The sequence below is a fragment of the Microtus pennsylvanicus genome, chromosome 10, assembly GCF_037038515.1.
Source record: "Microtus pennsylvanicus isolate mMicPen1 chromosome 10, mMicPen1.hap1, whole genome shotgun sequence".
In the NCBI taxonomy this organism is placed as follows: Eukaryota; Metazoa; Chordata; class Mammalia; order Rodentia; family Cricetidae; genus Microtus; species Microtus pennsylvanicus.
The window spans coordinates 51,329,268-51,352,797 of record NC_134588.1 but is presented as its reverse complement, the minus strand read 5'-3'; the positions used below and the strand labels follow the sequence as shown (position 1 = coordinate 51,352,797).

Below are 23,530 nucleotides of genomic sequence, written 5' to 3'. Positions count from 1 at the left end.
ACAAGGAAACTAAATCCAGACCCTTCTCTCTCTTTCTCACTACCCTCTATATAGCCCCACATCACATGACTTAATGGAAATCCCCCCACATCCCCTTGCCAGTTTCAACTTCCAGCTCTTCTGTTGAAGTGGCTGTTTCTTCAACAATGACTCTTCCCTGCTCTTGCCAAAATTTAGTGTAGTTCACCAGTTTAGTAGAATGTATTTCAGTTTCACACGTTTATTAGAATATCAAAAATATGTTATTCACACCCTTCAACTCAAAGTTAATATTTTTATCCCTCATTCTTCCTTTCCCTTCCTTTCTCCCTCCCTCAAGGCCCCCACCCCCACCCCAGATTCACACAGGCTCAGCAACAGCACCTGCTTCACAGAAACAAGGCTAGTCCTGTTCTCCTTTCTCTAGTCTTCCTTTAAAAACCGAGTCCCTTTTCCTGACAGCCACTGGAGTGAAAGGAGACACACAGGAGGAAAACAGCACAGGCAAAACAATTCTCTCTCTCTCTCTCTCTCTCTCTCTCTCTCTCTCTCTCTCTCTCTCTCTCTCTCTCTCTCGACTCAGGGCATTTTAAATGTCTCCCCCAGATTCCTCAAGTTCTTTTTGCCATTGTCCCAACAGTTCTGATGTGGGGGCGTGAGGCGTCTCAATTTAGCTGTCCAGCGATTCTAAGACTCTGCCTAGCCATCTTATAGAATCTCGCGGTCTTTAGCCTCCCTCTTTCCCATGTATTTTTGATGTGCATGTGTGTGTGTGTGTGTGTGTGTGTGTGTGTGTGTGTGTGTGTGTGTGTAGGCGCGCGCGCTATTTCTCACTTGGGGGTTCACTTCTAATTAAGTAATTCAGGAGGCTTAAAAAACAGAACAACCAAATGAAACCTCAATTTAGAAGGAAAATGGATCAAATGGGTCCCCCTCTCTGAGAGTTCTGGTTAAGCAAGCAAACAAAATGGGCTGGGACAAATGATTATTGTAACTCAGAAGATTAAAGAAAATGTAATTAGTTCCCCGTCTACTTCCTTTTCCTCAGCCTTTTGACACTTTTTAACCCTCACTTCCAACCTTACATGCAGCCGTGAATTTATCCAATGCTTCCTTATCCTCGCCGGAGGGGGTGGGGGTGGGGGACAAGAAAGCAAGAAAGAAAAGGGGGAAAAAAGTCACTGCTGCAAAGCTGGGAGGGTTAACAGAGCTGGTACCCCAGCCTGCCAAAGGAGATTGCCGGTAGGCCTCAGAACCCGCCCCCTGCCAGGCTGCTCAGCCAATGGGTGTCTGTAGAGAGTGAGGCGCAGAGTTCTATTGGCTGCTAACCTACGTGCATAAAAAAGAACGAGAGAGGCAGGCAGGGCAGCATTGTTATCTTAAGACACTCATCTGGTGTCTGAGTCTGCAGGTGACACTGGTTAGGTACGGAGCGCGGAGTCAGAGTGGGGACGCGCCGAGCTGCAGCCTTAGCATGGAATCCGCCTGCCTGCCCAGCGGCTCGCGGCTCATCCCGCAGTTCCTCCGCTGAGCTCGGCGGATTCGGAAGGACTTGGGAAATGCACCTGCCGCGCGCTCCGAGGACACCGGCAGGTCCTCAGGCAGCCAAAGGAGCCCAGACGCCTGAGGAACAGTTTCTGCTCATGTGCAAGGCACAGATTTCGGATGACACGGCGGGTGAGTCTCTTTAGAGTTGGAAAAAAAAGGGCAAGATCTTGGTTTCACCTCGGTCGAGGGACAGGGGACTCCTCAGTTGCCTTCCCACTTTCCTCACCTCTCCCACGCCGCGTGCGACCCAGCCTAGCGCTGATCCCACTTCACAGATGCTGTGGGTTCCTGGGATGCTCGCCGCTCCGCGGCAAGGCAGCAGGCAAGTGGTCTAACCGCCGCGGCGACGTTGGCGGCGGCGGCGGCGGAGGCAACAGCAAAGCCCAGAGCAGGAGAATTTGAAAAGAGACATCCGTTCCCTCTCTCAAGCTGAGGGGGGAGGCTTCGCATTTCCCCAAAGGAGAAAGATCTACAAGACATCATGAAGTAAAAACTTTGGAAGGCTGCCACTGGAGATGTTGCACAAAAATCGGGCATCTTTTAGGAGTCTCCTCGCAGTCCTTGGTGGTTTGGGGAGCAGCTGATACAGCAAGAAGGGCTTTTGCAAGGATTCAAGGTAACAGTGCAGGGGGCCGGGCCGGGCCGTGGGTTTTCTGTATCCCCTTTCGTTGTAATTTTGATGAGTCCTCATTCAACCCTCTTGTCTGGGGTCTGGCGATTGCGAGCAAAAGGAATAATTCCCATTCCCATTCCGTCCCTTAGTTTCTGTCAGGTGGAGCTTAGCAGTGGACTTTGGGTTTAAGCTGCCTCTGGTTTTGCCTCCTGGTGTCGCATGGCTGTCACAGAGCTTGGGCACTCTGCCTGACCTATATTGGTTTTGCCTGGTTTAAGTCCTCAAAGTTAGTGCAACTCCCATTAGCTTTGGAAAATTCATTCGGGCTCCATAATTGCAGAGAATGACAAGGACTTTTGCTTGCCTAGTGATGCTGGAGAGAACTGCACGAGGTTCACCGTGTTTGGAGAGGACCCTAAAGATCTGATATTGCGTTGCACAATACATCTGTGTTCACATGTTCATAAAGCCCTGTGGCATGATTGAGAGGCCAGTCTGTTTCTTCCATGTACATGTAACCAGGGACAAAAAATAATTCATAAGAGTGAACCCCACACACTCTCTTGAGTGTTATAGCAGAAGCTCCTATGGATTGGGTCGATCCTCTTAGTGCCCTGGAGACATGGAGGGTGGGGGATGCTGCTGTGCTGGAGGGAAGGGTCTGCTGATGCCATCTATCAGATTGCTCTCCCTGTTCATACACAGTTGAATGTCGCCTGTGGTGTGTGTGTGTGTGTGTGTGTGTGTGTGTGTGTGTGTGTCACAGCTGTATGCAGGGAAATGCAGGAAGCTAGCTGCTCACAGAAACACTAAGCATGCCTGCCGAGCCCCTGCCCAGGCCTTGAATGCCTGAAGTGTTTCTGCCCAGTAGGAGGCTGAACTTATGCACTGCTGTGCTAGCCCAGAGGAGTTTTCTCTTCACCAAGCAGTCCTTCTGCACGGTACATATTTATCCAGGGTATATAGACTAAAGTCAAATATTAACTAACAATCAGCTGGATGCACTATAACATGGTTGAGAAGACCTCTCTGTAAAGAACCACATGTGTGTTTTCCCCTGTCCTGGGAGTAGGTTGCTCTGAGTGGGCACATATGTGCTAAGAGAATAACAATTATAAAAGATAATCCGGACCTTATTCCACAGGGACAGTGGTATGTTAGCCTTGGCCAATCAGAAGAATTAAATGTATGCTATGAATCAAGAATATCTCCCCAGTTTTTTTCCTAAACATGAACATGTTGTTACCGTCCGTTTCCTCACCCCATGTCCATGCTCTTAGAAGATAGGCAGTGCCAGTATTAACCAGGCAGCTAAAGAATTCTACTAAATCCCCTGGGGGGCAGTCTGATGACATCAGGCAGCAGCTGAAGTGATGCTGGAGTTGGTGCTTTCCCTCTTGGCTTTACACAGTAGTGTGCATGTTATTTGTTTATGACATGACCCCCTGGACTTCCTTCTCACCTAGACTGAGCTGCTCTGTAGCACTGAGAGCATGACCAAGCAATGCTGCCACCGTGGTCCTATCTTACCAGCACCATAGCTGCCACCTACTCTGAGGAAAGGTGCATGCTTGGCTTCTGTGAGGAAGGAGAGGATTTGCAAAGATGCAGAGCACAGATACTGTGTTGAGGGTAAGAGGGCAGACGTCAGTCCAGAGTCTTCAGTGCTGGGAAGCAGCTGGTTTTAAAGGGGTTGACAGCTGGTTGGGCTGTAGCCATGGGGAAGGCAGAAGCATTCTTGACTCTCACTTCTCTCTCCTCACCAAAAAAATGGAGCTGACTTTCTCCTCCCAGAATGGAGTGGTGTGTGCTACAGTGTGGTAACAAGGAAGATTGAGGAAGGAAGATCTGGGGAGGACAAAAAGACCCTATCTATCCTCCTTATGCTGGCCTGGTGTTGAGGACAGGAAACATCTTCTCTTCTTGGACCTTAGGATCCTCTTCTGAGTGTTCATATCTGGCCTCCTGACAGGTTGTTTACTGAGCTAAGCCAGAGGGCATAGAACATCCCTGCGTCATCAGCTCCTCCTGATCCCCTTCCCCAAGGTACAGGTTAGCACCTGGGGAGCACCACCTAAGATACATCCCTCTGAGAGGGTTTTCCAGAATCTTTCTCCACTCACAAACAAGAGGTAATCTGAAGGCACTGGAGATGTGTGGACACTTTCTGCTGACTGGAATGTTCAGTGTTCAGGTTCCTGGCTGGTGTTTAAACAAGTGCAGTGTGGTGTTATTTCTGGAGGCTCAATTCTTTCCCTTAAATAATAAGGCCTTGCATCCATTTTATAAAGGCCTCCTTTCCCAAAGAGCTGGGAGGATTTACAGAAGTCCTCTAATTAATTCTCATACGGCTTATTGTCTCATTTGTCTAAGATGTAGAGCTAAATGGTTTCAGCATCCTGTTTGGAAAGGGGAGAGCAGAGCACCCTAGGAGGAGATATGTCTTCCCTCAGTCACACAGCAGTAGGGGAAGTTATGGATGGGTCTGGGTCTTACTGCTCCTTCACCAGCCTCAGTCCCTATGGGATTCCTCTAAGGCATAGTCTCATCTCAGTGACTGGGCTCTGACTTGGTTACTTTATACTTTACAAGGCTGGGAGGCTGTGGTGTCATCTGGGGCCCCTTCTCTGGCAGTATGTCTGGGTAGTGAGGGACAAAAACCTTAGAAAACTTTGTCTTCCGTGATTTTGTAGTCTACTTGGGAAAACGGGCCTATATCTGGGCTGAGGTAAATGACGGTGTAAGCTCTAAACGGAAGCTCAATACAAAAGAAGTCAAAAGCCTGACCTTATTAATCAACCATTGATCTGCACTGATAATAAGAGCTATCAGTATTCCAAGAAAGGAGAATTAGAATTGAGCTTCAAGAGTTTGAGGGGTATATTTTTGGGCAGGCAGAGGGGATGAAGGGTTCCAGTTGGTAGAGAAACTCACTGTGGCACAGGTAAGAGGCTGGAAATGTTATGGTTTGCATGGTTCTTTGGGGCCACATCTCCTTTTGAAATCTGGAAGTCCTACATATCTGGGGAAATTATATTAAACATGTATAGCCTATAAGAAGTTGGCCCAAGACCCCACCAGAGGGCTGTGAAGTTGGGTATCTCATTAGGCATCAAAAATGTTACCTGACCTCCCATCCACTCTCTGCTCTAATCCTTACACAACGGAAAAACTGTTACTCGATGTTAGAGATCCCATTCACTTCCCATCCAAAAATTTGAATAAGGATGGTGGAGAAAGCAAATTTCAAGAGAACATGAGAAAAATCTTATATTTTAGAATCAGAATTTCTTAAGAGAGAGCTTTGATTTTCCTCCATTTCCTATTTCCCCACCCAAATGTTCCTCTTGGGGTTTACTTGGAGCCGGCAAAATGCCAAAGCCCTTAGGCATTTAGCATTGAGTAGAAGATTTTCAATCTTAAAATTCTTGAGCATGCCCATGTACATAACCTCTTGTCTCCTCTTCTCTTCCTCTTTTAATAAAACATATGCTGTAGCAGTCACAAAAAAGGAGACACAAAAAAGCAGGAGGGGGTGGGGAGTGGTACTGCCCGCAGCTGTACCACGAGGTCCTGTGATTGTTCAGCAGAGCAAGGAAGGGGGAGAGGCATGGTGTCCGCCTGGGCAATGCCAAGAGGGGTCTAAGGGCTGCTGCTGTCTACCTGGAGAAGGCTCCAGCCAGCTAGACATACATACTTATTCCAGGAGTAAAAGGCCTCTCTCCCAGAGCCAAGATCAAGAACAGCACGGGTCTTGTGAGAGGACTAGCTGCACAGTAATCTTGGTCAGCTCTTGGTTTGGAGCATCATGCAGGCTGCATGTCACTGCACAAATGGCTCTATTCCTAGAATACAGAGAGCTTCCACTGGGAATGAGAAGGGAATGGTTTGCCACAATTCACCGTACCTTCTGTGTGGTCTGGAGGAAATTCTCTAGGAGCCCAGTCTCTTTTTGTACTTTGACCCAGGAGTGCAATCAGGGATCAGCTCTTAAGAGACATTCTCTGTTTTGAAGATCCTACTTTTAACTCTGCTGTCATCTTTGTGTCTGTCTATCAGCAAGCATCCTTGTGCCAATGACCATGTAGCTGGACTGTGAGTAGGGCATCTTCTCTATTTACTTGCAGAAGTATCCAGTAAAATTTCTGGGGTTGAGGTAGAGCCCAAGGCACATAATATGTGGTTCCTAGTTTTGGAGGAAACTCTGTTGTGTTTGGAAGGGAAGTGTCAGAAGGCTCCGCTATGAAGGCTGCAGTGGGTTAGTCTTCTCTGAACATGCTGGTGCAGGTTGATTTTCTTCAAATTATCTCTCTGATATGCAGAGGAATGTAGAATACCATCACCACAGCCTGTGATCTTCAATGGCTGGTCCAGTCTTATCATTTATTTTTCTGAAACTCCCTTGCAATGTTAAAACACTTGGGTTGCTGAATTGGGTAAAGTGAGGACCCATTACAGGCAAAAATCCACCAAAGAACTCTACAGGTAGCTCAGGAGCTCTTGAAATGTATGTTGGGATTGCAAAATGCACCTTGGATTATAAAAATTTACTTTTTAAAAAAACATCATATAAGGGACTGGGTACATGACTTAGTTGTTAATATTGCAATATTGCTTGCCTAGCCTGCCCAAAGCCCTGGTTCTTATTCCTGGCACCACATAAACCAGACACAGTGATACACACCTCTCAACCTTACTACTTAGGAGGTGGAAGCAGTGGGGGGGGGGGGAGACAGAAGTTCAAGGTCATCCTCTACCATATAGAAAGTAAGAGACCTGAAAGTGATGTAGGAGACCCTGTTTCAAAGAGCAAAACACCCCACATGTACAAACAAAAGCAATGTAAAAATATCACTAGGTTTATAGTGACTTTAGTTTAAAATGATATAAATTTCAGATATGTTGGGTTAAATAAAATCCTGTTAGTTTTGCTCATTTCTTTTTTAGTTTTTAATATAGATACCAGAAAGCTAGATTTTTCTGTGGCAGGCCTTGCATTTTTTTTTTAGACTCTGCAGGCCAGACCCTGCGGAGCAGTGGCAGGTTAATGGGGAAGGGGGAAGGGCAAAACTTGAGACAGGAGGAGCCAGAGACATAAAAAGAAAGAGAACATGGAGGGAGAGGTCAAGAGCAGCCCAGAGGGAGCCTGTGGGCATGTATTTCTGAAATTTAAAAAGCAAGGAACACAAATAGCTTACATGGCCTATATTTATTTGAGGAGGGACCTAGCTTACTGTGACTCAGCCCCCCAGAAGTCTTTGCAAATCAATGCAGCTCTCAGCTCACCTGCCCAGAGCGAGTTGGTGAGAAGCCTCATGGTTTCAGCCTTTTTCTTCTTCTTCTTCTTCCTTTTTCTTCTAAAGTGGTGGCAGTAGAAATAGCTGAGTGACCTTCAGGGTCTCTTCCAAAGTGTCCCCTTTTCTTTTATCTCTATACCACACGACCTCTCCTCCCATGACTTTTTCATTTTTTCAAAACAGATGTATTTTAGTGTAGTAGGGAAAGAGTCGCTGCTGTGTTTTAAAGATTACTTATTAAACTATCAATTAAAATGGGAAGACACAAGGATCAAATTTTATTTGTTAACTACAGATTAGAATACTAGAACCCCTTCATCAATATTATGTTGGCATTGTTAGTCATTGAGATAAGGTTTGGACATGCCTAGAACTTATCATATCTACTTAGACTTCTATCATTTGTGAAAATGTTTTCCCAAGCTATATTTCACCTGATTCACACAACACCCCAAGGGGAAATATTATCTTCTTCCTATGTTTTCCATGATCTATCTTTAAATTACCCTTATGACTCTATTTTCTACTCTTTCTCTTTATATGTTATTTGTTCAGCCTTGCTGGCAGTTCTTAAATATGAACCACATGAAAGAGACATTACTACCTCTCACAGCCTTTTCTCAGCACCTATAAACACAATTGTGTCCCCTTCTTAGGGGTTTGTTCTCAATGTGAAATAGGGCAGAATACCAAATATAGCTCCAGTACATTGTAGACATTCAACGGATGTTATGCCCATTTCCTGCTAAAGATCTCTGGCTTGATACCCTCATGGTTTGAGTACCCCAAACTAGACTCATAGTCATTTCTTTCCCCAGATATCTGCTTCAGTAAATGACACAATCAGACCTCCAGAGACACGATAAAGAAATATGGAGCTGGATTTTATAGAACATGTCTGTAATTCTGGCACTGGGGATAGGGAGGCAAAAAGGTCAATGAAAATTCAAGGCCAACCTTTTCTACACAATGATCTTTAGGCCAGCGAAGGCTCGCAAGACTCTGCTTCACAAAACAACAGCTAGGGAGATGCTTCTTTGGGTACGAGAGCTTGCTTTGCAAGTTTGAGGACCTGAGTTCAAATCCCCAGCACCCATGTCAAAAACAAACTTTCAAAACCAACCCAGCATAGCTACTTACATCTATAAATGCAGTATTGAGGAATGGAGGCAGGTAGATGTGGAGGCCTCACAAACCAGCCAGCCTGTCTGAAATGACAAGCTTCTTGTTGAGTGAGAGATCCTGTCTCAAGGCAACAAGGCAGGGAACAATGAAGGAAGATATTAGACATCTTATTCTGAGCCTTTGCATGTGAACACATGAGCCTGCATACCCCTACACTTCCATGTACACACCACATCCACATCCACATATACCTACAACACCACACACACCAGCACCACCAAAAAACAACCTCCCAAAATGAAAATATGAATTACACTGACCCTTTATTTTCTCTCACACTGCTTTCTTCCCACATCCAATCTATCAGCAACCCTGGGAAAGGTGTGCTTCTAGTGATTTCTGGAATCCCTGTACTTCTTGTCACTCCTCCTTCTACTCTGAAGTCAGATGCTTGTCTCTTCTTGCCTGGACCGTCTTACGTTTGCTCTTCCTGTTTCTTGCCTAGAGGGCTAGCCAGGTCTGTTTCCTCCTTGCAGCCAGAGTGATATTTCAACATGTTAAATTTGATTATGCCTCTCTGATCATTGCAATTCTCCTGGGCTCCCCACAAGCACCAGAATGAAAACCAAATTTCTTAGCCTGAGCTCCTTCATGAGCTAGTCCTTGGCCTCTCTGTGGCCCCCTCATCTGACCCTTTTCACTGCAGCCTGCAGTGGAGCCCCAGCACTCTCTCTCTCTCTCTCTCTCTCTCTCTCTCTCTCTCTCTCTCTCTCTCTCTCTCAGAGTGCCATCTTCTTCTCCGGAGTGCCCTCCTTCTGCTGCCCTAAACTCTGGTGACTGAGTTTCAAGACTCTGTAAACATTGTCTCCTCTGTGAAGGCTTCTCTGAGACTCTGGGACAGAATTAATTGCCTCTTCCTCTACACTCCTACACTTCTTGCTCAAATCTTCTTTTACTATATTCAAACAATGTAATGATTTAGTACTGTGGCTTGGACAGTGGGGTTGAGATGGGGGTTTTAAGACACAGTTCTTAGGAAGTATTGAATACAAGGAGCATATTGTTGGAAAGCAAGCCCTGTCCTCCAGCATAATAGATTGAGCAGAGGCCAGCAGTCACCAAAGCCTTGTCGTCTAGGCACCTCCATTCTGAAGGGAAATTGTGGCACTAATGCTCATATGGGCATTGCTGATAATGGCTAACACTTTTATAGCCTTTATGTGTCAGACCCTGAACTGAAGACTTTTATGCATCAATTCATTTACTTATCACAGTGATCCTCTACACTAAGTTTATCATTTCTGTCTTATAAAATAAATTGGAATGTTGGCGGAGGCTGCTTGTTCGTTCTCAGCTGCTCAGACCTGAAATAATTATACAGAAACTATATTATTTGCAATACTGTTTAGTCAATAGCTTAAGCATATTTCTAGCTAGCTCTTATATCCTAAACTAAACTAACCCATCTCCATTAATCTGTGCATCATCATGAGGTCATGGTCTACTGGCAAAGTTCTAGCAGGCTCCCGTGGAGGCATCTGTCTCCTGTGGTAACTACATGGCTTCTCATTGACTCCACCTTATTTCTCCCAGCATTCAGTTTAGTTTTCCCACTTAGCTCTACTCTGCCCCGTAACAAGCCACAGCAACTTCTTTATTCATTAATCAATAAAAGCAACACATATACAGGAGGACCTCCCACATCATTGGAATTTCAGAGAAGTGAGATGACCAGGGCTGGAGAGATGACTCTGTGTTTAAGTGTGTGTACTGCTCTTCCAGAGGGCCTGAGCTCAGTTCCCAGCATCCATGTTGGGAAGCTCACAACTGCTTGTAACTCCAGCACCAGAAGAAAGATCTAACACCCTCTTCTGTCCTCTTTGTTCATCTGCACACACATGACACACATATGCAAAGACAAACACATGTATACACATAAATAAAAATACAAAAAAAATTTTGAAAGAGAAAACATCCTACTGGTTCAAGGTCACACAGTTAGTATGTTTGGGAGCTGGTATTTCACAAAGTTTAGGTTCTGAGTCTATAGATTTAGTATGGTTTTCAGAAAAAAATAACCATATAGGTAAATAAACAAATGAGACAATTTCAGATAGTGATAATGGAAGAGAAAAAATAGAATATTATAGGAGAGCATGACCAGGGTAGTGTTCTGAGAAGATTTTTACATGGGTATCATTTAATTTGAGGTATGATTTGTCCTGAGAAAGATAGATAAAGATGCATTTGGGTTGAGGATAGGGGTGAACTGGCATCAAAGGAGGAAACTGGGGTTAATGGAGTTCCTGTTGATGTGGCCCAACCCTCACCCTGGAAGTGCCAGATTCAGTCTAGGTAATCTTGGGAGTAGTGAAATGTCCAGATGCTTCCAGCCTCCCCTCCACCGGCCCATTTTTTCCTCCTGTTAATTTGGGTGAAGACATAGTTTATAAAGTGTACAGCTTGCTGCTCTTGACAAGGGTAGAAAGACACGACATATGAGCATGAGTGCATGCATGCTCATTGTGCACATACACAGACATATGCACACACCATGGCTTTGACAAACCACTTGATTTTACTTCTGTACTGTGAACCGAGTTTCACTCAGAACCTTAGTAAAGTGACAGGTACAACAAGGGCTGGATACAACCCAGAGATATGAGCAAAAGGGAAAGTGCTTATTTTTTCAATGAGATGTAAAGTGAATTAGACTAGAGGGAGAAATGGGATTTTGATCCAGGAGGGGCATGCAGAGGGGAAGGCAGAGCGACAGCTTGGTCATGACTTTTATCTTCATACGTGTCCATACCATATATCTATGTATTTGTTTTTTTTCCTTTGTGATATTGTTATAATTAAAAGTTTAATAAATGATATAGAGAGCAGGTACAAATTAGTTTGAACAGGTTCATAACTATTTAAGATGCATCTTAAAATGGTAAAAAGAAATGTCAAAAAAATTTTTGCTTGTAATATCTCACTTAATTTTTATTCTTACCTCATGAAATGCATGATGTTCCTATTTTGTAGACTGAAACCAAGGAAAGGAAAGTGTGCAAGAAGTAGCATTCAGACTCAGGTTCTAATTACTGCGCCAGGCTTTCTGCTTTATGTAGTGGGAAGCTCTGAAGGATGTCAGGGGAGGAGAGACTCGGGTTACGGGTCAGACCAGCTTTAGTCCTGTTTTGGTTCCTGGCCAGCTATGTGACATCAGTTTGATTATATAAGCTTTATGAAGCTACAAATATCTCCACCTAACAAATAGAAATGATGACATCTCCTGAATACCAGAGACAAGGGATGGAAAATATCCACAAAGTCCCTGCCTTGAAATAAACATTCAGAAAATGGTCGCTACTGTTTCTGTGTCTCCAAATGTGAGCACTTGTAAGATGCCAGCTTCCACGGAGGACAAAGCTTGGACCCAGGCATAGCTACTAAGAGTTGGTACTACCTTCAGCTTCTGCTGGGGGAAGGGAACCAGGTATTCCCTAAGAGTCATTGCCAAGTACCAACTCCCAAGCTATTGCTTTCCAGGCGATTTCTCCTCTAATCACATGACAAACCGTCTAAAATGGGTTATTTTCTGTTTACTGATAAGGCAATTGAAGTTCCCAGAGATTAAATAACCCATTGAAGGCCTCCCAGCTTGGATGAGGTAGAATTCACCTGACCTTTAATCTATCAGATGTAAAAGCCATTTGCTCAAACATTAGACTTTGCAGTGTATCATTGTCTTGAGTTGTGTCCTAGAGAGAGGGTATCTTGGTGGTCAAGGTAAGAGGAGCTACTCAAATATCTGAACTGCTGTTTCATAAGTGGAACGGAAGCATTCTCTTAGACTCTCAAGGGATTCCCAGGAGCAGGCCACCAGGGCTGATGTATGGTAAGAAGAAGACCTAAATGGGACCACTGGGGGTACAAAAGCAGACAAAACAAACCAAAACAGAAACCCAGACCAAGAGTTTCTAGCACAAAGCTTTATACAGACCGTGCAATTGGTGCAGCAGGCTGAATATTTCAAGTGCCACCATTTCTGAACACAGGTGTGTATCAGTTTTTTTCAAAAGATCAAGACTTTCAAAACAAAATTAGAGAAGAGTATCCTTGGACTTGGGGAAAGGTTTCCTGCACTACACAAGATTTTTAACCTTTTGGGAAAGCAGAGGACTTTCATTAACAAACCTTTATCTAGAATCCTAACACATGCGCCTATACATGTGGAAGGCTCTAGCGGGAGCAGGTCTGCGTGCCCCGAGCTGGATCATCCCATTCTTCTTTCCTCTGTCAAGAGTTCTGCCCAAGGCACCTCCTTGGAGCTTTAAAGATGCCTTGAAATACACGGAAAAGCGTGCACTATAGAAATCCTTCAAAACAGCAAGACTTGCCATTTGTTTAAAATAATAGGTGACATATTAAAATGGATCATAAAATGTTAGACCTTTGCCAACTCAGACACATCTGTGACATTCAGTGAGACTAGGACAAATTACTGCTCTCTCTTATTCTCAATGATTGAAAATGCATGAAATTCAATGTCTATGAATAAACACCTGCTGTGTGCCAGGAACTGTACTAGACACTAACTACGATACATGTGCAATCTCCTTCGATTCCAACCCTCCTCCCTCCACCCTAGGAAGTTCATCTTACTGCTTTCAATTTGAAACTGACAAGAATCAAGTAAGAAGGGTTGCTTGACAGTGATCTGAAACCTCACCAGCAGGAGAATAATAATACTGGGGATTTCTGCTTGTTGATTTTCAGACGGGATCTCAGTGTGTATCTCTGACTAGTCCGGCCTGGAATTTGTTATGTAGACCAGGGTGGGCTCAAAGAGATACTCCCAAGTCTCTGCTTCCCCAAGCGCTGAGATCAAAGGTATGCCTGGCACCCCCACCATGCCTGGCAGGGTTGGGATTTTAACGGTGGGTGGAATGGATTAGCATGTCTGACTTTAGTCACTAACCCCTAAAGATTCTTTAAGGGATGGAAACAGTATTAGCCTACCTCAAAGTTGCTTACTGGAGACCAGCATGCTTCAGGTGTGAGATTGTACCTCATCTTTTTGTTTCCACAAGGCATTCTTATCCTCACAGATCGATGCTGTGGATTCCTTCCTTGGCCTTTCCCCTTCTTGGTCCCCTAGCCCAGGGCCAGCCTGTTCATCAGGGTCAAGGTCCAATGGCTGTTGTGGTTTGAGGGTATCCAGCTCCATTCCTCACTTGGGAGCTCCGTGCAGGGTGCACCGTGCTGAACCGGAGGTAGTCTGGCTGAGAGCACAGATTCCAGTGAAGTTTCAGTCTTCGTAGACCTGGGAGTTGAGTTAATTCGAGGGTGTGGGGGTGAGGAGCCAGAGAAGTCCTTGCAATCCCCTTGAGATATAGAAACGCTAGGTGGGTAAGGACTGCGGGGGCATCTCATTTCTGCCTCCCCTTCTCTGTACCCGGCCACTTAGCATACTATAAATATGTTGTCAGACAAAGAACGGGCGCAGGTGATGAGCAGCGCTCCTGTGGGGTGATAGGTCCCAGAGGCTTCCTGAGCACCCTGCCTCTTCCGCAATCTTTGCCCTTTGGGATTTGAGACTCAGGAATCACCGAGTAAGGTCAGCATTCTCCTGAAGCCTCAGGGCTCTGGAGACCCCTAGAGGCAAAAGCCAGTGTTACAAGCCCCCCTGGCCTCCAAGCAGGGAAGAAAGGTTCTTTCTTATCTAGAAGAGGTGGCTGGCCTTAAACGAAGTACACTTCTGGCAAGCTCAGAAGGCAGAGCCTGGCACATGTGCGTGCGTGTGCATGTGTGTGGGTATTAGAGGAGTGGGAAAGGCTGGCTACATTTGTGAAAACAAACCTGTCCAGAACTAAGTTGATTTGGTCCTATCTTCCCTGCCTTCCTGAGTCATGCTCTTTAGTGCCCACCAGGCAGCATTTTTCTCAGCTCCTGCTGAGCCCCTTGGCTACCCAGAGGCTGCCCTTCTTAGCAACTCCCTACCACCTCCATCAAGACGATAGTTTCCCTCGGGCCCTGTCACACCTCGCAGTATCCTGATGAACTCATTTGTACTAAAGCATTAGTGACTGATAACGACTTAATGTGCTGCCCTCCCAATTAACACTGGAGCATTAAAAGAGAGAAATTCACAGATTTTTTTTAGGCTGAGGGAAAGACCCATGTTTTCCCCCTTCCAGAAGTATTGCAAGCCCCTCAAAATGCACAGATGGTTGTCTGGATAATAGCCACTTTTAGCAACATTTCAAGGCATTGTATGGACGCTTGCACAGAATTGCTCAACAGAGGCCTTCTGCAACACACACTCCTTAAAGACAACACCCATCTACACAACCCTCATCAGGAGATGAGAGCTGGGGTGCAAGAGCTGACACTGCTGGTAGTGTCTCAACTAGATGCTTTATGAGATTTCATTTACTTGTGGGAAAGCCCTTTATCATTGGGAAAAGAGACTCAGGTACCACTAACTGGAGAATACATTTGGGGCAGCCTCATGTTTTCTTGCCCAGCTCCTTTACCTCACAAGCCTCAGTGTACACAACTATAAAATGGATGTAGCAAAATTCACAGCCCAGGATTGCTTAGAGCATGAAAGATTGCAGAATTAATACCTATAATATCTAGTGTTTGGAGAATGCCCACTCTGACAGTTCTGTTCCTAATCCTACTTTTATTTTTATGATTTTCCCCTATCTCAAGCTTCCATGCAGAGCAGCATGCAAATGCTGTATTTATTGATCACTTAGAAGATTCACCAGCAGTCCAGCCTCCTAGGTGTGGTTGGTTTGGTGATGAACTGGATTTCTCTCCAGATGATGGCACTGTATGAGATCTTTTTTGCCCTCTGCTTGGTTTTTTTAAATGTATTTCACAAATGCAGTGAGTGAAATGGATTTGGCAGTGAGTTAGAAAGACTTAATACATTTTGGAAAGGGGGAAAAAAAGCCATAACAAAACCTGGTTTGTTTTTGTGATATACGGTTCATGTGATATGACAAAAATCCATTTTTATGCTTAGGAAAATTGGCTAATTTTAAAACAGTTGACACATGCCATATGCATATCGAGTAATGATAGATTTTGCTCAGGCAAACAACAGAGGAACACGAGGCCAGAATATCTGCTGGGGTTTTCATCAGTGAAATTCTTAGTTTATGGCAAACCTACCCTGCGTAAGAGTGAGGAAGGATACAGAAAAGGAACTCATGGTGGCCTCGGGTGCCTGAGTCAGACATTAAGTTATAAAAATACCATCTACCGGGAGTGAAACACAGACACTGTGTTTTCATGAACTGAGTGAGAAGAAAGAGGAATCTATCTACATAGCAAGCTTTCTGAGCCAGACATTAAACAGTCCATGAAGCTATGGGCTAGAGAGGGGAAGCAAATGATGAAAGGGATGTGAAATTGGTTAGAACCCCTGGTTTGGGCTTCTGACCTTTTTCTGGTCATTTCTGTTGTTGGAAAAATGTGCAGTATTTGGCTCCTAGACATGGCTTTAAATGTGCTTTGGGGTCTTCCTGTAGTTCTACATAAATCTGTGCGTTGGTCAGAAGCCCAACCCCTTATGGGCTGATGGTGTGGACTCTAGTCTTCTGGACTCAAAGCTTTTATTTTATTTTATTGTATATATTTCAAGACAGGATTTAATTAGTGAGTGCAGAAAAAAACTGAGGCAAAGAGCTTGAAGGCTTATGGCCAGGCTTCAGGACTCAGCAGTTTGACACACTAATCCTGTTATTTCTCACCTTAAAGTGAACAGAGTCAGCAGTCGGTTTTCTTTCTTCCCATAACTCATTAGTTATTAAGTTTTCTTTCCTTTTAGCTTTATTTCTCATCCTTTTCTTTGCTGGACTCTTTCCTCTGGTCCTCCACTGCGCTTTCCCTCCCTCCTCGAGATATCAAAAAAACAAAAAAAAAAAAAAACAAAAAAAACAGAGAAAGCTGATGTCTTGGTAGCTCATTTGTGACTAGACCAAATAGGAGAGAACTTTTTCCTGATGCATTTTGCCTTCCAGAGTAAGTCCCTTGTCCCCTGGTGGACCTGATCGTGAAGGTGACTGCAGTCAATGCCCCACAGTGATCTGAAGGTAGGGGCTAGGCAGTGTGTTACCTATTTATAGACAAAGCACTCTGAAGGCAGGAGTTGAGGCTTGTCTGCCTTCTTACCCCCTCTCTCCTGGCACAACACCAGTCACTAGGAAGATGTCTTTATTTACAAAATTAACAGAACAAAACAAAAATTGCACAAATCTCACTATTTATCTCACCACGCCCATTTTCATGAAAGTGTGACTTCCTGAATAGCCATCCAGCGTCCTTTCTGTGGAGGGGATTCAGTATTCAGAGCTTCAAATTTATAGAAGTGTAAAATTGGGAAGTTTTTCCTGCAAGGCAGAAGCTCTCAAATTTTAATGCGCACCCAGGGAGCTTATTAAAATGCAGCATGTCCGGCGCTCTCTCCAAGGACCCTGATTCCGCAGGTCTTATGTGAATTGCAGAAAGCTACGTTTTAACACTCTCATGATGGGAAGGCTACACGTTGAAAAGCACCTTTTTGGATTAGCTGGATAAATTTGCACCCAGGTTCTAGTTAGTAGACTGAGGGTCCCTCAGCTGGTTAATAGGTGTCATATAGGGGAAGGGTTCCACGGTTAGAAAAGTTGGAAGAACGTCCTTGTGTCCCAAACAACCACTTCTCAGACACACTCCAAGGATGGCTGTCCACAAGAAAGGGGCTTGTTTAACTAAATAGTTCATACTATCTGTATACATACATGCATGTATATCTTAGAACCTTCATTAGTCTATTGCCAAACACCTCTTGAGGAATTTGATGTGGAAAGTACTGCGCATAGGAAGCCCCTACAGGACAAGAGCGGTATTGCAAGTCAGCTGGATTACTCCACTGACTTTAAGGAGGGAGTGTGGAGTTGGGAGATTCTCTAGCCATGGAGGACAGCCTACAGTCTGGAGAAGGGTTTGTGTAAGCAGCCATGATTTGTTAAGAGCTTGATATTTACCGGCACCATCTTCTCTTTTTAATTATGAATTAACTCACTTCATTCTCAGAACAATGAGTCAGACTCTTATTATTCCCATTTCACTGAGAGGGAACTAAGACACAGAAAGGTTAATACTATGCTAATGATCATGAAGTTATCAAATGACACAGTGGAACTTGGACATGGGGAGTTCTCTCTGGAAAGCCTATTCTGTTAGCTGTTTTATCAGGCAGCTCTTCTGGAAGCAAGGTCCTGGAAATTATGGCCACCAAGGAGTGACAGTTCCTGGCAGATAGAACCTGTCCAGGAACCATGACATCCCAATACTTCTGGACAGAAGTCCTGTGATCGTGGCCCTTCATCCATCAGAGAAATTATTATAATGACCCTAGAAACCTCTGAAAGATTTCGCTGCACTTAAACACAAAGTATGCTCAGTAAAACAACCTGACACAGATGATTCATGAAGGGCAATTAGGTACAGGATCCTGTGCCTATGACATCCCAAACTGGGTGGACGCTCTGGCCATCCTCCTGGCACCTTGATAAAAACAACAGCAACCTGGCCTTCCATTCTCAGTCACTGCAGGAGGTATTCCAGCGTGGCAAACAGAGATGACTGACTTTCCAAGGATGGGGCTTCAGAGAAAGCTTTCAACAGTTAAATCTTTGAGTCTTTGGAGAATCAGTCTTCTCAGCAAGCCATGGCTGCACCCAAGTTATGTGGTTCCTCTAGATCAACAGTTTCACATGCCAGGATACATTGAATCGACACTTTAATAGAAACTGTTTACAGCACATCTGATTGGCTGGCTCACCATCAGCTATTAACTCCTAAGTCCAGTTAGAGGCATGTGGTCTTGTCTTGGCTACTTTGTCTCCCACTGTGAACTTGTTTCTCTGGTCTGGGAGCTCCCTAGCATTGAAGAAATCAAGCAGAACACTTCTGTCTCAAACTAAACAGGCAGACATACCCAGATGAGTTCTCCTTCTGTTTCCCGTTGGAAAGAAACTCACTTCCATGTGCTCAACTCAGAGTCAGACAAGGTGAGGACAGAACCTGTCATTCCTCTCCGTTTCATGTGAAACATAAAACATCATCTCACCAAAAGGGGGGAAAGAGACTTCAGCCTCACAAGAGCTCCCCAACATCTCTCTTGCATGGTCTTATCTTCTTTCCGCTCATGGGAGATCAGTTTTCTATTCTCCTTAATGGATCATTGTAAGTGGTAGAGACTGTGGACTCTGAGTGCCGGACTAGCCACGGATTTATCACTGTTGCTTGGAACTGAGTGATGGATATTTAGGGACTAGCAGAATCATTTTGTTACTAGAATATACGTTTGGTTAAATAATTTAAAAGATTTAAAAATCAGTCCATGGATCCTAAGAGTATGAGTCTTAGGTTGAAGTTCCAAGAAAGTACTATAATTCTGTTACCTGGGACCAATAATATGTGTGTGTGTGTGTGTGTGTGTTATAATATCCATACTCTGAGACTCTATTTTCTCATTAATAAAGTAGAAATAACATCTTCCTCTGAGGTTATTGTGAAAATTAAATTAGATGGTGGGGTAAGTACAGAACAATGATTGGCTCATGTTTGATTAATAGTAACTATGACCCCTGTGATTACTAGTGTCTTTGTAGTTAGTATCATTTGCTGAGTTCCTTACTGCATGACCATTACTTATTCAGCTCTATATCCATATTTATTCTATATTGTTCAATCCAAGTTTATATAATGAAAACAACAATTACATACTGAGTTCCTCTGAGGCTCCCGGAGCTAGGAAAATAGATATGAACAGGGCAGATGAAAATAAAATTCCTGTCCTGTTGAAGCTTATACGTTAATGGTGGTTGGAAGACAGACAATAAACAGAACATGTAGTACATAACTTTTGTTATTAGAAGGTAATAGATTCTTTGGTAACAATTTAGCAGAAAAGACTAGAGCTCCAAAGAGGACTGCAAGATTCTATTATAATTAGGTTGGTTCTCAACAAGGTGACATTTGTACAAAGACTAGAAATTTGGAAATCAAACCATTTGGTTATCTGAATTTCCACAAAGTGGAAAATTGGTGGATTTTGTCTAATGGCTGCCCTTGCTTGTCTGTGATGTCTATTCCTCTCGTGTACTGCCTCTTACCTTCTGAAGCTTTCTCCTTCTGTTTCACTTCAAGATCCTTGGGAGCTTAAGGCATGCATTGTCTCTTCCATTCTTTTTGCTCACAGAGCTCCCGACTTGGTGCTGTGTGTAGGTTAAGACCTCACTCATTGTTTACAGGAAGTAAATCCACCTATCTTTCCTGGAGGTTACTATTTAAAAGCAAAAACTACAGTTTCTAGATTTAGAGCACAACTCACCCTGTTCATACACACGCTTGCACAGAACACTCACCTTCTTTAGGTTGTGCTTGCTTGCTATTTTCAACGATGCTAACCCAAGTCAAAGTGCACACTAACTGTAGGAAAATCTGCAGTTCCAAAAGGTTCTGGAAGAAATGAAGAAGGGCAAAAAATGTGGGAAGGTGACGGAGAGACACAAATGATCTTTTTCTATAGCCCTAAAACCGACAAAATATTTCAAATGTCTTCATATGGTTCTAAATTGCAGTTGATACTTGGCTTTAAAAGAAACCATAGTTCTAGGTAGATTTGACCTCAGATCCAAAGAAATCATGGAAGACTACTAGGAAAGATGCTAAAAAGAAGGAATATTTTGATTCTTTAAAATAACACAATCAAATCATTTTGCTAGTCAGTCAACCGAAATGTGAGCCCTGTTTATCAACATGGTCCTTCAGGTCACTGAATCTGTCAGCAACCAATGTCCCAGCATCGATTTCAGGACATCTCTCCTCTGGCCAAATCCATGTGCCTTGACTGTCATAGGGAGGTGACAGAATGATTCATTTGGCTGACACGCTCTTCTAGAGAAGACCTCCAGTCAACAGGTCCGAATAATCAGAGATACTAACCGTTCCTCCAGTACACACACCCGCCCTGTCTGATGCTGGGGAATCTTTTGATCTTTTACCCCTAGCAGTCACTTCTATATAAATGCTTCTCCACTGGGAACCAGGGAACATTGATCATTATTTTAAACAGAGGCCTCTCTGCATTGAGATGTTTTGTCCTGAAATAGCCTGATGGAGTAACACATGGTGCAGCTGTCAATCTCCAGAGAGACCCTCACAAAAGCAGGTTGTCTATCTCCTGTCTCCTAAGGCAAACTCATGAATAAACTATCTTAACATTAAGTCATGTGCATAAATAATTTAAGATAGGTTTGTGAGGGGAAGAGAAAAGAGAATACTATGTAGGGCACTAATCATATCTCCCGAGTGCTCTCAGACAAGCTTTCAGATGGTCCTTAGAGCTTGGTAACATGGATGTTACTTAGAGCTGTTACATGGATGTGAGCCCACCAAACAGAAATGCCATCACACCTTATTACCCTCTTTCTTGGAACTCAGCTGACAAGGGGTAGGACCTGGTAAAGCTGCAGCATCCTCAGAAAGTCCTCATCACTTCTGCTTTACTCAGCTGCCTCCAAATTAGCATGACTAGGACGGGTTCCCTTCAGAATCTAGTTAGTCCTTAACTCCACCCCTGAAACCGCTCTTCAACCTTCCTATGGACACGCTGCGAAAACAGCATGGAAAGGATCTCGTTCCTCTCCTTTCTGGTTGTGTCTTTCCTCACTCACCTCTCCTCACTAGACTGAAGTGATGTGACATTTAGAAAATGTCTTTTCAAGTCTATTTACCCATCTGTCGCCTAGAACAGTCTCCGTCCCTCGTTCTTTTTCTCTTCCACATATATTTCAAGTGCAGCTCTTTCTGCTTGTGCCACAGTTCTCTCTCATCTCTCTCCCTTGTTCTTTGTCAGCCAGCAAAAATCTCCCTCTTTCCGTCTCCAAAGCAGCCTACATACCATCTGCCAAGGTTGGCAGGCTCTAAGCTTGCTCCTCTCCTTTCTCCACTGGTGGGAATTGGTAAAGAAAGTCATGGAGATCCCCATTTGAAGCAGCTATGGGCAGAGTGGTCACTTCTGTTAATTCCTCTTCTCTGCTGGACCTTCATTTCACAAATGGAAAATAAACTTTGGGGTCTCAGAATGCCACGTGGATCTAGACACAGGGCCAGATGATAAGTTAACAAGAACAGACTCTAAGGTCAAATTGCCTGGTTTCAGACCTGAACTTGACTAGCTCTGGAATCATAGGCTGAGTCATCTCAATATATTGAAAGCTCCTCATGTAGAGAATGTAGACAATCATCCTGTCTTCCTTGTGTGTTATAGTAAGGATTAAATGAAGTAATTCTGCCCATCACATTGTTGCCCGGCTCATAAATACTAGTTGTTCTTAGCATAGCTTCTTAAATGAATGCATTAAAGCTCACCATCCCCCTTCTCAGCCAAGAGAATTACTCCAACACCTTCACAAGGCTCTGGAGTGTCCAGAAACCATTAGGATCCAGAAACCATTGTCCTGCTCAGGAAAACATTGCTGAGTCAATTGGCTTCTCGCTCACAAAACAGTACTTTATAAATCTCCAAATCTTGATGCTAGAAGGCCCTGTTGAAACTTGTGTCTTGATAGAAAAAGTGATAATTTGCCCAAAGACCATTTCTGGGTTGAATTTTCTAAGGCTCACCAGGCTTGGGCTGAGAAGGCTTTTTAGTGACCAACTCTGCCTCTTACTTCTAGTCCTCTGAAGAATGTATTACTTAAGACCACATACATATAATCCCTGGAAATATGAGGATGAGAACAAACTACAACAGCACCATAGGACTCGATGGGCTCTCAGTCCCCCAAATCTTGATCATATGATTCATGCGTCATTTACTGCCCATGTATACTCAAAACACCCTCAATCAACACAGCAAATCTTTGCAAATTTTCAGCCTCACGTTTTAAGCTGCAAATGTTCCATAATGAGATCTATTTACAAATATCAAATCACTTGCTGCTATAGAAATTAATTGTGTCATTCTTCTAGCATTTTCTATAACATATATCATGCTTTAACTTTACATTAAAGGATAAAAGATTACAGTGAAGGACCATACTTCTTCCAAATAGCTTTTAAAGTGGCATCAATCAATTGGGGTAATGAAAATAATGGGAAACAACTTTTGAGCGTGATGTTCATGTTCACAATGGAGCGAATATGCCAATGATTGCTCTGCCATCAGCAGACATAATCAGAGTCTCCTGCAAACTTCATTTCCTCTTATTACTTTCTATCTTTGAATCCTCAGACTCTTCACCAAACTCCCAAAGTTAAGACTGTTGTGATTTGGAATTCCTTGAAGATGGATTTTTGTTTGCAGCATAGACAAGGAACATAGGCTCTTTACTTGTCAGCTCACACTTCTTGGTGTATAGGTGGAGGTCCACTTCTCTGCAGATGGATGGGTTTTCTGTGGTGGATGAATGGACCTTGCAATTCTGTACTGTCCTGAAAGGAAATTATTTGCAGAAATAAAGATAACACTACAGAGACCAACTGTAAAAGGTTTCTTTTCCCAAACCCAGTCTAACTTATCTCTCCCCATCCATGTTGCTGCATTGCCTGTGTGTATTTATTGGTTTCTGGAAAGGAACAGAACCCATATTAGCTCTAGTCTTATTAATAACATCACTCATATCCCTCACACAACTGAGTTTCAACTTTTATTACTACCACTGACCAATGGCCAGACCTTATGTTCAACTTTGCGTTATTTATAGTGGTGTATGAGAACATGAGTAAATGAAATTTGAGGAACAGTTAAAACTTATTTTCCCCATGCCTTCCCATGAGTAACCCATTGTAGCCATGAACAATGGCAAAATAGATCAGGTTTTACCCTGTTCAGCCTACATGCAAGGATGAATGTCTTATCAAGTAATTGAAAACATAAAATAGATCTGGAAATACCCTGGAAAAC

The 23,530-nt window shown here is 43.7% G+C and overlaps 1 protein-coding gene across 1 annotated transcript in view; it reads left to right on the top strand.

Moving 5' to 3' along the window:
• Positions 1–1,312: 1,312 nt before the first annotated feature.
• Brinp2 (BMP/retinoic acid inducible neural specific 2) overlaps positions 1,313–23,530 on the top strand; it is a 101,352-nt gene continuing 79,134 nt past the window's right edge. The window contains exon 1 of the mRNA XM_075988351.1: positions 1,313–2,143. The gene's annotated coding sequence lies outside the window, so the exon portion shown is untranslated. The remainder of the gene's footprint in view (positions 2,144–23,530) is intronic.